We start from the raw sequence: 15,128 nt of genomic DNA, 5'->3' as shown, positions 1-15,128 counted from the left end.
ATGCCTATTTATAACATTAATACTAAAAGGATGAAACCAAATGAGTTAAATCCAACTTACCTTTGGCATTGTCGGTTAGGCCACATAAATGAGAAACGCATTTCCAAACTCCATAAAGATGGACTCTTGGACTCTTTTGATTATGAATCATATGAGACATGCAGATCTTGTTTAATTGGAAAGATGACAAAGTCCCCATTCACAGGAAAAGGTGAAAGAGCTAATGATCTTTTGGCCCTCATACATACTGATGTATGCGGACCACTGAACATACCAGCCAGAGGAGGTTTTCAATACTTCATCACATTTACTGATGATTTCAGTAGATATGGTTATGTGTATTTAATGAAACACAAATCAGAGTCCTTTGAAAAGTTCAAGGAATTCAAGAATGAAGTACAAAACCAACTAGGTAAGAATATTAAAACTCTTCGATCAGATCGAGGTGGTGAGTATTTAAGCCTAGAGTTTGATGACCATCTAAAAGAGTGTGGGATACTATCCCAACTTACTCCTCCTGGAACACCCCAATGGAATGGTGTATCTGAGAGAAGAAATCGAACCCTGTTGGACATGGTCCGATCCATGATGAGTCACGCCGATCTTCCAAACTCCTTTTGGGGACATGCGCTATTGACAGCAGCTTACACACTTAACCGTGTTACATCCAAAAAGGTTGATAAAACACCATATGAGATATGGAGTGGTAAGAGACCATATATGTCTTACATGAAGATTTGGGGTTGCGAAGTTTATGTGAAACGACAAATTTCAACTAAGCTTGAGCCCAAATCTGACCAATGCTTATTTGTGGGGTATCCTAAAGAAACAAGAGGATATTACTTCTACAATCCTTCTGAGGGCAAAGTGTTTGTCGCTCGAACTGGAGTTTTCCTAGAAAAGGATTTTATTTCCAAAGGAACCAGTGGGAGGAAAGTAGAGCTTGAAGAAATTCAAGAATCGCAAAGCATTGATACACCTATGGAGGAATTAGAGCAGGAAACACAAGTAGTTGTGGAAGAACAACCTGCTCAAGTAGAACAAGACCAGCGTAGGTCAAGCAGGATACGTCACCTACCTGAAAGATATGGATATCTCATAACAGATCAAGGTGATGTATTACTCATGGATCAAGATGAGCCTGTGACCTACCAAGAGGCCATAACTGGTCCCGAGTCTGAGAAGTGGCTAGAGGCCATGAAATCCGAAATAGATTCCATGTACACGAACCAAGTTTGGAACTTGGTAGAGCCTCCTGTAGGAGTTAATCCTATAGGATGCAAGTGGGTCTTCAAAAAGAAGACTGACATGGATGGTAAGGTACATACCTATAAGGCAAGACTGGTTGCAAAAGGATATAAACAAATTCATGGTGTTGACTATGATGAAACCTTTTCACCAGTTGCAATGCTTAAATCTATTCGAATTTTACTTGCTATCGCTGCATATCATGATTATGAAATATGGCAAATGGATGTCAAAACTGCTTTCCTTAATGGGAATCTTCTTGAGGATGTGTACATGACACAGCCTGAAGGATTTGACATACCAGAAGAAGCCCATAAGATATGTAAGCTACAAAGATCAATCTATGGATTGAAGCAAGCTTCCAGAAGCTGGAATCTTCGTTTTGATGAAACGGTAAAACAATATGGATTCATTAAGAACGAAGATGAGCCTTGTGTCTACAAGAAGGTTAGTGGGAGCATGATCGTGTTCCTGGTATTATATGTAGATGACATATTACTCATTGGAAACGATGTCCCTACCCTGCAACAAGTAAAGACTTGGTTGGGGAAATGCTTTTCTATGAAGGACCTAGGTGAAGCAGCCTATATATTAGGAATCAGAATCTATAGAGATAGATCACAAAAACTGCTTGGCCTAAGTCAGAGTACATACATAGACAAAGTGCTTAGACGCTTTAATATGCATGATTCCAAGAAAGGATTCATACCTATGCAACATGGCATGTGTCTATCAAAAACACAATCCCCTTCAACTAAGGAAGAAAGGGAACGCATGAATAAGATTCCATATGCATCTGCAATAGGATCTATCATGTATGCCATGTTATGTACTCGACCAGATGTCTCGTATGCTTTAAGTGCAACGAGTAAATACCAATCTGATCCTGGTGATGCCCATTGGATAGCTGTTAAGAATATCCTTAAGTACTTGAGAAGGACTAAGGACTCATTCTTGATATATGGAGGTCAGGAAGAATTGGCTGTAATTGGTTACACCGATGCTAGCTTCCAGACAGACAAGGATGACTTTAGATCGCAATCTGGTTATGTGTTTTGCTTAAACGGTGGCGCTGTGAGCTGGAAAAGTTCAAAGCAAGATACAGTTGCTGATTCTACAACCGAGGCCGAGTATATTGTTGCCTCAAGTGCAGCAAAGGAAGCTGTTTGGATCAAAAAGTTCGTTAGTGAACTTGACATAGTTCCTAGCATTGTGGATCCCATTGGTCTCTATTGTGATAACAATGGTGCTATCGCACAAGCTAAGGAGCCTAGATCTCACCAACGATCCAAACACATACTTAGGCGTTATCACCTCATTCGAGAGATAATAGATAGAGGAGATGTGAAAATATGTAGAGTACCTACACTCGACAATATTGCTGACCCACTGACAAAGCCTCTTGCGCAGCAGAAGCATGATGGCCATACTAGATCTATGGGCATTAGGGATATGTCTAATTGGCTCTAGTGCTAGTGGGAGATTGTTGGTGTAAGCCCTAGAGGCCAATACTTTTGGTACTTGTATCGAATTATTTATTAATAATAAAAGGCATTTTTCTTTATTATGTTTGTTTAATAAAGTCCCTAGAATAGATAGTCCATTTAATGTATCAAGTATGACTTAATCATGAGATCACATTAAACATAAGGACACTATTCTTAAAGTGTCCGTAGTCAAGCTTTATTATGAAATGGGATAACATTAAAGCATGGAGACTATTATGTTTGTAGACTGATGATCACGTCTCATGGATCATGGATAAAGAGTTATCAAGTCTTAAACATAGGTATGAATATTAAGAGTAATATTCATACTGGATTGACCCGCTATGAGAATACTATATAGAAAGTTATGCAAAGTGTCATAAGTTATTCTCATGGTGATAATAGTGTATACCACTCTTCGACCTGAAACCACTATGGATCCTAGATGTAGAGTCGAGTGCTTTATTGCTGATCCAACGTTGTCCGTAACTGGATAACCATAAAGACAGTTGATGGGTACTCCACGAAGCATGTTGAGGGACATGAGTGTCCTAGATGGAATTTGCCAATCCTGCTTAACAGGATAAATGTCTATGGGCCCAATATTGAACTGGACAAGGGTGACATGGTCTATACCTTGTGTTCAATATAGACATAAGGGCAAAGGGGTAATTATACACATAATTATTATCACAGGAGGTTTTGTCAGATCACATGACATTTTCGTGACTTGGGTAGCAGTGATGTGTTGCTAGATACCGCTCACTGTTTATTATGTTAAATGCGTGATTTAATATAATTGCCAGCGTCGCGAAAACCTATAGGGTCACACACAAAGGACGGATTGATGAGAGATAGAATAATTAAGGAACATCGTAAGGTACGGTGTACTTAAGCTGAATACGAAATATGGTAAGGTACCAAATACTTAAGTGATTTTGGCATATTATGAGATATAGGCCAAAATGAACTTAAGTGGGCTTTTTTGGCTTGAAGCCCACACAAGTGGTTCTATAAATAGAGCTCTTGTGCAGAAGCTTTGTAAGGGAATACAACACAACTGAAGAGTTGGAATTTCGTATCTCTCTTTCCCTCACTCAAAGCCTTCATTCACAAACAGCTAGCACTGCGATTGAAGGAATCCGTTCGTGTGGACTGAGTAGAGACGTTGTCATCATTCAACGTTCGTGATCGCCCCGTGGATTTGCTTCAAAGGATTCGATCATTATCAGAGATCTGCACCAAAGGTTTGAATCGCCACAAGAGGTAACGATTCTATCACTGATCATGCTCATTCGTAAGGATCACTAATGGAGAAAATTTTAAATTCCGCTGCGCCTTGGATGGCAATTCTCCATCAATTTGTACTAGAAGCGGTAGAGAGTTGACAAGTGGAAAAAGTGAGGAAATCATAGTAGAGAATGATATGGATGTTGTACTGGAAAATGAGGATGTGGCTTGTGGAAAGGAGAAAGTGGCAGAAACTGCTCAGTTCGCGCCGCAATCTCCCTTCGCGCCGCGAAAACAGCAGAACCAGCAGTTGATGGAGGAACAATAGTGTGAAGCGGAAATGAAGAAGGAAATCGAACCGAGAAAGAAGAAAAAAAGAGACAAAGGAGTGAATGTCATTCCAGTTCAACATCTACGATATTCGCACGCACCATCAAAGAAGGATAATGCTAGACACTATGCACGGTTTATGGACATATTCAAACAACTTCAAATTAATATTCCATTTGCCGATGCATTAGAGCAAATGCCACGGTATGCAAAGTTCATGAAGGATATTCTCACAAAGAAAAGGAGACATGTGGAAGACAAGACAATCTTGCTTGATGCACGTTGTAGTGCCATCATTCAAAAAAATATCCCAAGAAAGGAATTCGATCCGGGCCGAGTCATTTTACCGGTAACCATTGGAGACACCTACGTGGGTAATGGTTTGATTGACTTGGGATCTAGCATCAATTTAATCCCCCTATCCATTGTAAAAAGATTGGGAAATGTTGAGATCAAATCTACAAGGATGACTTTACAACTAGCTGATAAGTCTACCACTTCACCATATGGAGTTGCTCAAGACGTGTTAGTGAAGGTGGACAAATTCTTGTTTCCGGTAGATTTTGTGATAGTAGACATGGATGAGGATCGTGATGTTCCTTTAATTCTTGGAAGACCATTCATGAAAACGGCCCGAATGATGATTGACATTGATGATGGGGTAATGAAAGTAAGGGTGCAAGATGAAGAGGTAGCCTTCAATCTTTTTGAAGCAAAAAAGCATCCTAATGATAAGCGTGATTCTTTCAGAATCGATGCCACCAAGGAGGAACTAGTGGAGATCGCAAACCAGGTTCATATTTATAATCCATCAGAGAGATCTCTTATTGGAGTCTACAAAGTTTCGACCAAAAGTGAAGGAAAAGAGATTGAAGCAATGTTTCATGAATTAGAGTCTTGTGGAGAACTTGTTTATCATGAAGAGACAAACGAAGGCTTGGATATGACAAAGAAAGTGGAAGAGCCAAAACTAGAGCCACATTTGAAGTATGTGTTCCTTGGTGACGACTGTACTAAACCGGTGATCATTAGCAATACATTATCCACAAAAGAAGAGAAGCAATTGATACGAGTGCTGAAAAAGAAGGAAGTTGTCGAACTATTGGAGGCCGGGATGATTTGTCCTATCTCTGATGGGGAATGGGTGAGTGTTGCGCAAGTAGTTCCGAAAAAGAGTGGCATCGGATTTTATCGAAGGTTCATCAAGAACCTCTTGAAGACAACAAAGCCTTTGAGGAAGTTGCTCAAAAAAGCCGGATCGTCAAGCTAATCATTGAACCATCGAGCTTCAAACGACGTTAAACAAAGCGCTTGTTGGGAGGCAACCCAACGTTGTAAGTCTGCATTTTATATTTTCTCTATTATGTTGTGTTGATATTCTGCTGTGTTAAATTTTGTGAAACTTGGGTTCTGTCTACTGCAGTTCGCCCCGCGACCATCTTTCGCCCAGCGAACTGAATGCAAAGATTCAGTTCGCGCCGCGAACAAGGTTCGCCCCGCGAACGGTGCGTGGCAGAACCACTTAAGTTCTGTGTAGGTTATTTTTTTCTGTCCACTCTATTTCATTTTCAAAACAACAACTTTCCCTCTTTTCCCCTCCCACTTCCAAACTTCCAAAAACAAAAAAATTTCCTCTCCATTTCCCAAATCTCATTTGTTAACAAAGAATCAAGTGCAATTCAATAAGGTATGTTGTTCTTTTCATGTTCTCTTCTCCATTCCTTTCGAGTTCTCATTTAGGTAAGGTTAGGGTTTTGAAAAAAATTGAAACTTGACACTTAAAATAACCTTGCATGTCTAATATGGGTTCAGATTAGGATTAGGATAGAGATTGTGATTATGACTGTTGGAAGTAAAAAACCTTAAAATATTTGGAACCCTAGTAAGCTCCTGGAGATTTCCTGGTTCGCAGGGTTCGCGCTGCGAATAGGCCTTCGTACCGCGAACTGGGAAATTCCAGTGCCATGTTTTATGTTGTTGATTGCTAACTCTCTTCATGTTTTGTTATGTGGTTGTTCTGATGTTTATTGCAGATGTCTAAGAGAACCAAAGCCACGGCTTCCGTTCATCCCCGTTCATTGAGACGGTTCACAAGTGACGAACACGAAGAATGATTTGAAAACTTAATCAAGAGAACCATCCAACCGGAAAGGTTCATCCGTTTATCACCGGGTGGGACTTATCGGAATTTGGTTTCAAATTTTGAGAGAAGAAGGTGGACCAAACTTTGTGAACCAGAGGCGGCAATCAATTATGATATTGTATGGGAGTTCTATGCAAACGCCATGCATCTTGAAGAGGGAGTAGCTTTCAACTACCAAACAAGGGTAAGAGGCAGGATTATTTCTTTTGGCAGAGATGCAATTAACTCATCTTGGTAATCCTCTAACCTTGGGAGAGAATGAACGGTGCGAGTATCGTACCCAGGAATTGGCAAACGTTTGGGATCTTCCAGCGGTAAATGCTACCTTGTGCCTTAAAGGAAAGACATTTGACCTAAATGATCAAGGACTTCCAAAATCATGGAAAAGAGAATATCTAAATCTGGAAGCAAGGGCATTTCTGGTGCTGCTGTTGAACAATATCCGGCCAAGGAGCCACAGCACCACGATCCCTTTGGATGTAGGGTGTTTGCTGTACTACATCATGATCGGCAAATCTGTGGATGTAGCATCAATCATAGCGGGAGAAATGCGGAAGATGGCTATAAGCAGAACAAAATTTGGTGGTAAAGCAGGTGTGCTTGCATACCCGGGGCTGATCATGGGACTTTGCCGATGGGCGAATGTTGCCATTCCGGATGAAGTACATTTCTCCATCACTAGTGTGATAAATGATGCTTATCTGAGTAGGTTCTGCCAAAGCCAGATGGACAGAGCCGAAGGAGCTGGGACCTCGTCATCCAGACCCCGAGCCCGCACTACTCCAGTCTTCGACCAGATGGCGTTTGCCAATTATTGCTGTGAGAGCTTTGAGGCCTCTAGGAGGTCTCAATCATTTATCTTTGATGCTATGCAGCAACAATTCCAGAACACGTTCCTTGCACCCGAAGCCCGCACATTTCCTTCTCAGGCGGAATATGTCGCTTATGCTAATTGGCCTGAGGGCAGGCCAACTTTTATGGGGGGTGCAGGAGGTGGTGCATACCATAATGAGGAGATGGAGGACTTCCTTGAATCTGTTGGTGGTGGCCAAGAGGAGGAAGATTGAGGAGTTGGTGAATTTGAGGAATTTTTTTTCTTTGTATTATTTTGCTTTTGAAAAATTTTGATGTACTTTTGGGTGGCTCTAGTTCACAAAAACTTTGGTTTGTTAGTTGTTTTGATAATTGCATGAATACTCTTTGAGATTTAATTGTGTTACAATCAATTTGGTTTACCAACATTTTTTTGTTTAATTGTTCTTACTCTTAAGTCAAGCTTAAAGCAACCAAGAAATGTTCGCAAAGAAAGAAGCATAGGACACTTCGAGTGGTGATGATAAGAATTAGTGTCGGCATTTCAAGGTACACTTTATCGCTTTCTAGACTTAACATGAGTAGTTTAGTGGTATGTGCAAATTCCATATCATAAATTCATTGAAATATATGTCATTTTTGAATCAAAATAGGACTTAACCAATTGTGAGGAAGCTTTCCATTGTACACTAAAATGCGGGAAACCGAGCATTATTTCAACTCATTCTTATCATGCTAAATCATGCATAAATCTATTTTCGTGTAAAAAATTTGAAAATGATAGAGGCATTGTTTGTTGAGAAAAACCACTTGACCAAAAAGTTTTGAATCAACTAACCTTGTGAGGAGTAATCCTTAGTAACCCCCTTTGAGCTTATTTTAGGATTCATTTGATTGATAATTGTAAAATCAATTGAAAATTTTGGAATAAATGAATCCTAATTTCTTTCGTATCAAATTGAATCCTCAAACCGAGTTGTTTGCAAATTTTGTCTTTTGCTTATGTCTAAGTAGGGAGCATTATTGAATAAATTTGGTTTTGGAATCTAAAGTTGGGGAGAGTAAAGTTGTGATTAGAAACTTGGAAAAGTGAGTTTTTATGAAATGGTGAAAATATAAAAAGAAACAAGAAAAAGAAATCACCCTTTAAACCATAGAGCAAAGAAAAAGAAAAGAAAGAAAAAAAAAGCAAAGAAAATGCTCATGGTTGTGTGGATGTGAAAAGAAAAATAAAAAGAAAAAGATAGGGATCAAAGAAATGGAAATTGTGTAGAGTTGAATGTTTGGAAATGCTCCCTTAGGATAGGCAACTTTGTTGAATTCTCTTAATCATATCCTTTCTTGCAACCTAAGCCACATTACAACCTTTGAAAGACCTCTTGATTCTCATTTTTCACATGATTTGGTATTTGTTGTGATAACCGTATGATTTGAGTTGTTGTTGATTTAATTGCTTGGATGAGTGAAAGTAACCCTTCATGTTATTCATCATTATTATGATGTGTGTGTAAGTTTGATTCAGTTTTGACATATATGGCTTTGAATTTCTTGGAATGATTTTTGCACTCAACCATTTCTCTTATTCATGTTTTGTCTAGAATTGAGATAGGTGGATTGAGAAAGTGCCAAACACTTTTGAACCATTTGAATGTCCTTAGTAAATCCTTGTTTCAATCTTTTGTATCATTGCTTTGGTTGTGATGGTGGAAACTTTTGTTTAGGGACAAACAAAATGCTAAGTTGGGGAGAGTTGTTAGGGACCAATTAGTACTACTTTTTATATCATTTTATTGGTCTCTTTTACCAAGTTTTGATGTAATTACACACTTTTATTCTCACTATTTTGTATAAATGCAATTAAGTTTAATTTATGTTGTTTTGAATAGTTATTTCACATATTTGTTAGTTTTGTAGAATTTTTGGGCAAGAGAGCTTTGGAATGCACAATCATAATTTTAAAGAAGTGTTGAATGCAATTTGGAAGCCTAACTGGGAAGAATACCACTTGGAAGACTATTTGGATGAAGCTTGCAAAGCAAGGAAGCTGAGGTAGCTTCAGTTCGCACCGCGAACCTCCTTCGCGCCGCGAAGCCTGCGAATCCAGCAAGCTGTTTTTGGCCAAGGGTGTTGTTTTCAAGGCCGGGTGGTTTTGCCATTTTGGTGTCTGCCTTAGGGGAGCTTTTCTGCTTTAGATGAAAATGATCATTTCAGGAAATGTCAACCCCTTTAGAAAATCAGAATGGAAATTGTTCATTATCATTAATTTTACACATTCATAGATTGATAGCTTAACATTGTTGAAGAGAGAAAAACAAAGTTTTTCTTCCATTGCATTTTGCTTTCCAAAATGATGATGAGGAGCTAAACCCCATTTTGTCAAGATTGGAGGTAGTAGATATTCCTATTTGTGTATGTATTTCATTTGACTCTTATATATGATGAAAGATTGTTGATGTATTGAATGATATTTTTGCCCTAAGTTGAATATCAGATTTGAATAGTTGTTGAAAGAGATTATTTAAGTCTTGACAGAAAATATGCTTTTAAGTAGTGAATAAGTTGTAGAGATAGATTTATTCATTACTCTTCTTTTGTATCAACCATTAAAGATTGCTATATTGATAGTTAGGTGGAGAGATCGTCTAAGGATCAATATAGTGATTATCACAATATCGTTTAGACATAAATGATATTGAGAGGATACTTGAACATCATCAATAATATTAAATCTATATAGGTATCATAAGGAATCATAAGCACTTGGAATAGTGAACTCCAATCTTGCCAAGCTTTTACATTTGATTAAAACCATTTTATTGTTTTAGTGACATTTTACTCAAAAAGATAACTTTCCTAACAAAACAATTTGGTTACTTTCTAAACTTATAACAATTTGAATTATAGAACGGTGGTAATAACAACCAAACTCTATGGATACGATATAAAAATATTTGCCGAAGATATACTTTTCAACAATCATCACTCCACACTAATATCCTCTCTTCCATTCCATTTTCAACACCAGCACCATCAACAAACAACACAAAATATTCTTCTCTTCTTTTCTCAAAACAACAAAACAAACTCACCATTAAAAATCACCTTTGTTTCAATACTCCGACAACTGTCCCTTCCGGCCATCATTATAGACTCCGACGAGTATAAATCCATTTTTCGGTCGTGCTCCTTCCGGCCTCGTATCCACCTTCACTATGATCCACCAATTTCCTCCGCGTTCATTTTTTTTTGCTCTTTGATTTTGTCTAGATCTTCCTCTTGATGTTGTTTGAAAATAAATATAGACGATATGTGATTTTTTTAGTGATTTCATTTAGTTTTTATGAGTCTGCGTTTATCACTGAGGGAGCGTTTCTTATCTTGAGGTGTTGTATTAATCTTGGGAGAGAGATAGAGATATAGTTCTAGAAAAGTAAAAGAAAATAGCTACTGGCATGTTGAAAAGGTTATGGTCATACGTTACCCTCTTTTTATTATTTTATTTTTATTTTTTTTTATTTTTTATTTTTTTAATTAGTAAATTGTGTTTTATGATTTGATTTTTTTGTTATTATTAGTAAGTCAATTATTATTATTATCTTTTTTTAGTTGTTTTGTGTTTTATGATTTTTAATTTTTTATTATTAGTAGTAAGTAAGTTATTATCATCTTTTTTAGGTTGTTTTATTATTATCTTTTTTTAATTAGTATGTTTTGTTTTATGATTTGTATTTTTTTATTATTACTAGTAAGTCAATTTTGTTTTTTTTTGGGTTAAAATTGTGACATTAGAATTAAGCTCATCTAATTTTTTATACTCACACTCCATGGTGTCTTATTTTTATGATGATTGTCTTAAGTTTTTTTACTTTTAGATTATGATGTTTGTGCATAATAATTTTGCAATAGGGTTGTGTTAGTAAAAATATAATGTGTGATTGTTATTTTATTTCTTTACAGATGCGTTGCAATTTTGGAGTTAAAAATTCAATTTAACTTTAAAAACGGCTTAAATGCATAGAGTCTTGTTGACCTATCTCAGATAGGGTGATTCCTACCTGAATCGTTTTACGATTGCTTAATATAATGCTAAATTATATAGTTCAAATTTCTTGATTCTTACTTAGAGTCCCTTGGCTTTCTCTTGGGCCTTCTTACAACGAAATTCTTTTATTTTTACAACTGTCTTTCAAAGTTTATATCATTTAATTATCGTGTTATATTCTCATTCGATAAATTGTATCCCCGTTCCCGAAAAGGTGTAATAAATTTACCGCTTTCATTTATTTTTATTGTATCAGTTGATTGTTAATTCCAATATTAAAATAAACCCTTTTTAGAAAAGAACAAAAAACTACTCAATCCAACATCGAACAATTTTCACAAAAATTAGAACCATTTTCATATTCATTTCTCCATCATTTTCAAAACCTTCAGATCATTCCATTCGGTTTCGATTCAAACGCAATTAATAGAACCTCGATCCAACATCGAGTGCCTTTTCCCTAATCAAATCCAAAATACTTAATAACAACTAAACAACATTTCACTAAAGATGAAAATGGGGATGGTCTCGAGCCTTCAATTCCTCTCCTCAATTAGTTGGATACGAGTAGCCTTACTCGGTCATTTGAGCAATTGTCGTCCATTAAAAATTATACGCCCCCGCCACATCCAAACTCTTTTAATAGTCAAACTTTGAGTCAAACTTATATTCGCAATAAACTTGGACGAAAAAGGAGGCGGTCTAGAGCCTTCCATTCCTTCCCCGAGTACTTGGATACGAGTAACCTTACTCGGTCATTTGAGTATTTTTCGTCCGTCCAAAATACATTAACCTTATTTAAATCCATTTGCAATTAAGGATGAAAAGGGAGATGGTTTAGATCCTTCTATTCCTTTTCTTGAGTACTTGGATACGAGTAGCCTTACTCGGTCATTTGAGTAATCCTCATTCGACAAAACACTCAATCAATCAAATTTATTTTCCTCCCTTGCGCGACCCTGAAAACATTTTCAGAAAAGAGTATGCAACATCCACTTTGATGCGAAACAAACAAAGACTTCAGCCTCCAAGAGCGAGTAGCAAGTAAAGGTTTAATCGCTCAAACGTGATTCAAGCATCACTCTCTTTAAAAATAATCCACCCAGTATTTCTCTTTGGGTAGAAATATGTATACCTTGAGTTCTTCATAGCACCTGAAGATACGTAGGAACAGGATTGCAAAATCTTGCCAAACACATTAATATTAAAAATCTTAAGTCTCTCATTTCTTTCCTTCTTTTTCTAGCTCAGTAAGTAGAAGATAACCATTACCATTAGCTAACACTCTATGGCAAATCTAACTAAGTGGTTCCCGTTGAATACAACGGATGTGAGGGGTGTTAATACCTTCCCCTTGCATAACTGACTCCCGAACCTGAATTTGGTTGCGAAGACCATTTTCTTTTTTTGTTATTTTTCGTGGGTTTTATCGATATTCTCCCTTTCCTGCTTTGGAATAAATAAAGTTCAGTGGCGACTCTGTTTGAATATCTTTTTCGCGAGCGTGCGAGCGTCTCGCGAAGGATCGCGTTTTTTGAGATGCAACATCTACAGGTTTCCTTGGTAGTGATTGTGTGGAAAGCTACATACAAGGCATAGTTCTTCTAAAATCTTCAGACAATTCATCGCTCAAGGGATCGATAGGATCAAGGGGTGATTGCTACACACGAAGGCTTGGCGCAGATTAGTGATATTGGAAGATTCAAGAAGTGTTAATCAAGTAAAGATTATGCAAAAGAGTTTGGAAATATGCTATATAATAATGACTCAACATTATTGTAGATCGGTGATTGTATGAACTCTTGCAATATTTGTCAAAATAAAAAGGAACGATGCAGGTTCTATTGGGAAACCATTTAAGAGTACACGTAGGCAAAGCGAGGACGAACGCTGAAGCACTATAAATCCTGATGTACTCTCTCTCCCTTACTCTTGTATTTAATTTTTGTAGGATTTGTATGCTTAGGCATTTCAATTCTAATGTAGTTTATCATTTATTCAATTGGTATCGATATATTACGTACGGTTAGGTTTTATTAGAATTGGTGCCTAGTCGAGCTGAATTGGTGATTAAATTATGAGAAACACTTGAGGTTAGAATTCATTGATATTAAATCATTGTATAAACACATATCGTGGAATATACAGCTTAATCAATTGAATACCTTTGGTGGTCATCATAAAACCACTAATTGGTATTTGTAGATTCATTAAGCGTTAACATGATCAAGTTTTAATAAAAGTATAATTTTCATATTTTCGCTTCAAACCTTCCGCACACACTTTTGAAAAACCTCTAATATTCTGTTTTTGAAAAAGAAGTTGAATTTTTTAATAAGGGTCTATTCACCCCCCCCCCCCCCCCCTCAAGACCATTTTTCTACTTCCATATTCTCTTCCACAAATTGGCATCAAGAGATAGTCTTTTGATTGTGTATAATCGACATCCAAGAGTTGTGAATATGGCGGACAACGATGATCCTAAAGGAGCGTATAATAGAGCATCTTTTTTTAAAGGAGAAAATTAAACTTATTGGAAAGTGAACATGTACGTTCACTTATTATCAATTGACAAAAACCTATGGTGTGTCGTCACCGAGGGACCATATATCCCTAAGGGTGTCGATGACGTTGTTAAACATACTAAGGATTGTATGGATGATGAGACTAAAAAGGCTTCATATGATTTAAAAGCAAGGAACATACTTATCTCCTCTTTAAGCACAAAATTTTTCTTCACAATTTCAAATCATATGAGTGTTAAAGGTACGTGGAACACTCTCCAAACTCTCTATGAGGGAATAGATGACGTCAAGGATTCTAAAGTCAATATATTTATAGAGGAGTTTGAACTATTTCATATGGAACCTGGAGAATTTGTGGATTCCATGCCAATTAGATTCCTCTATTTAATCAACAAACTAAGCAACTTGGGTAAAACCTTTTTAACAAAGATTGTACTAACAAAATATTGAGATCTATGTGTTAGGAGTGGAAACCAAAGGTTACCTCTATAAAAGAATATAACGATCTTAGTACTTTGGATATTACAAAATTGTTTGGAAAGTTAGTCGAGCATGAAAAATAAACTGAAATAACTCGCCGATAGAGAACTAAAATCGAAAAAAGAAAAAGAAAGGTAAAGAAGAGAAATGGGATATTTCCTTGAAAGCTTCATCATCTAAAGAGAGAAAGTCAGGGGAATAAATTGATAACTCTGATGAAGAAGCTTCTAAACAAGAGGAGGTGGGTTTATTCATCAGATGCTACAATAGATACTTAAATTTAAGAAATACTCACCCAACTAAGAAATAACACAAGAAAAAGGATGATGATATCACGTGTTACTAGTGCGTAAAATCATGACATTTTAGAACCACTTGCCCAAGTCTCAACAAACATCATAAAAAGAAAGATAAGGAATTCTACAAGACGAAAGAAAAAAGCTCCAAAGGTTATAGAGCCTATATCGTGTGGGAAGAAGAGGATGAGAGCCCATCCTCTGACTCTTGATCAAGTTTTGATGGTGAGTATGCCAACTTATATTTGATGGCATGTAGGAAAGGTGAAACATCAAAGGTATATACTTCTGATTCCGATAATGAGTATTCATATAGTGAATTGTCGAAAGTGTTCAATGATATGTATGTGGATTCCAAAATGCTTTTAATAAGATTTCTCATCAAAAAGAAATGATTTTAACACTTTAAGAGGAGATAAATTATCTTAATCGTGCTTTGGATACTCTTAAGGTAGCTCATACAACTCTAGTTGATGAGCGTTATAATGTTTCAGATACTTAAGTTGAAAAGATAGAAATATTGGAATGTGTTAC

The sequence above is a fragment of the Lathyrus oleraceus genome, chromosome 1, assembly GCF_024323335.1.
Source record: "Lathyrus oleraceus cultivar Zhongwan6 chromosome 1, CAAS_Psat_ZW6_1.0, whole genome shotgun sequence".
NCBI lineage: Eukaryota > Viridiplantae > Streptophyta > Magnoliopsida > Fabales > Fabaceae > Lathyrus > Lathyrus oleraceus.
Note: the sequence above shows the minus strand (reverse complement) of the source record.